The sequence below is a fragment of the Capsicum annuum genome, chromosome 7 (genome assembly GCF_002878395.1).
Source record: "Capsicum annuum cultivar UCD-10X-F1 chromosome 7, UCD10Xv1.1, whole genome shotgun sequence".
Classification (NCBI taxonomy): Eukaryota; Viridiplantae; Streptophyta; class Magnoliopsida; order Solanales; family Solanaceae; genus Capsicum; species Capsicum annuum.
In genome coordinates, this window is record NC_061117.1 from 90,734,740 (window position 1) to 90,736,701 (window position 1,962).

Genomic DNA, 1,962 nt, shown 5'->3' on the forward strand with positions numbered 1-1,962 from the left:
TGGACAGTTATGCTAACATTCGAGGACGAATGTTTCCAAGGGGGAAAAGATGTAACATCCCGTATTTTCTTGTACTTATTCTAATTATATGGAATCTGGTATGGTCTTATAGGATAGGTAACGGGTGAGGTTTGTTATGCAAGTATTAATGGCATGGATAGAATTATATATGCTGCCCGTGCAGTTTTTATGTGATGCGACCAAGTTAACATCGATCCAACTATTTAAAATTGGGATCATAAGCTAGTATTTGAATCTAAAGTTTAAAGTGACCAAGTTTGTATAAGTTTAAGGTTAGATTAAAGGGATTAAGAGCTGAAAATGGAACAAAATATTGAGGTGCTTGCTTGACTTAATTATGCTAGTAGGTGAGTCACCTATTTGAACTATTTGGACTAAATTAATGGACATATGGCTATGGATCAGATTTGGGCCTATACTAATGTAATGTACTCATTTGGGCTCAAATTGAATAGAAGAGAAATAAAATGGGTAAAAAGGCCCAATACTCAAATCTGCCAAGGCCCAAGTTAAAGAGAAGAAAGGAAGGGCAAAAGACCAATATATTTAACAAGTAGATACATCATTCACTTGATAAAATATAGGCCAAAAAGGGTCAAGAAAGTTGGCCAAAGAGCAGCTCCTTTATATAGATTGAAATGAACAAATTTTGCTCATTTTTAACTTAGACAAAAATTTTAGCTTCTAGGTTTTTCTCTCTTGTTCTCTCTTGGCTATGAAGTAACCCTATATTCCCACAAGGGTTCTTGGAATTTACCTTCCTCCCAAGATAAAGGTAAGTGAGCAATTCATGAGTTTGTACTAAGAAAACTATGTGTTCTTCAAGATTAATTTCTGGACAGCCCTCTCTATAAGTTGGACAGTCCATTGTTCTTAGTTATTAAGGAATTTCTTTCTCTTTTGGTGTATGTATGAAGGGATTAAGCTATCGAAGAGATACAAATTAAGAGGCTAAACTAACAAGGAAATCAAGGTATGTTTTCTGTCCACTTTTGTCCTTTTTCTATATACATGTGTTGGTAGAGGATTGCACATATTTGGTTGTTATTAAAGGATGATTGGGGTGTTGTTTGCGGACTGTTTTGTGTGTTTTTGTGATGGGCTGCGAGGTTGATGTTGGAGAAAGGTGTGGTTAGTTTGTAATGAAATATAGAAGAAAGGTGTGGTGGTACACCACCGATTTAATTGTTGCCCTTGTTTACTGCCCAATGTGTTTTTGTGTGTTGTTTGGAGGGTGTAATGAAGCTGAGGTGGTTCCGGTGATCTTATAAGGACATGTATGGTATTTAGGTATAATTGGAGGAGAAAAGTGTTAAAATAACCCTTGATTGATGGATTACGTGTGTACTGCATGGTTACTGTTTTGGTGAAGTTAAGTAGCCTAAACATGTTGGTTGGTTGCTAATACTAGTTTACCATATATTCTATTGTAGATAAGTAATCTAAAAGGCGGGAAGTCAAGTCGGGATAGTTTCGGAACCAGGTATGTAAGGCATACTCCATTTTGTACTCTTTGGCATGAAATCAAACATTTGTTCCACCAAGTAAGTTTCCAAGGTTGTCCTATAACAAGTGACACATAATAGCAACGTATTATATACCAAGAAGCCAACGACCTTGTTCCCACTCTTTAACATATCAAAACACCTCAATACGTGTTTATTATTAAACCTGCACATCTATCTTCATTTGAAAATTTTAGAAGTTCTCCATTTACTCAATTAAGACCCATGTGTTATTTTAAGCTCCTAAACAATTCATTGGTATGCAAACATCTCTCTACCTCATTTTTGTTGCATTAAGTGCCTATTTACATGTCTCTTAGTGGCAGGTTATTATTTCAAGGTACCATAATATTATGACCACCAAAGTAACAATCTTAAGGGCTAAATAAACTAAGTAGCATAAATCTGTAAAACGAGGGGCAGCTCGGAGGAACAA

At 35.7% G+C, this 1,962-nt stretch overlaps 1 long non-coding RNA gene across 1 annotated transcript; it reads left to right on the forward strand.

Moving 5' to 3' along the window:
- Positions 1–696: 696 nt before the first annotated feature.
- Positions 697–1,488, forward strand: LOC107877130. Its single transcript, XR_007042828.1, has 3 exons — positions 697–796; positions 939–994; positions 1,455–1,488. It is a non-coding gene; the product is annotated as an uncharacterized LOC107877130 (long non-coding RNA).
- The last annotated feature ends 474 nt before the right edge of the window (positions 1,489–1,962 follow it).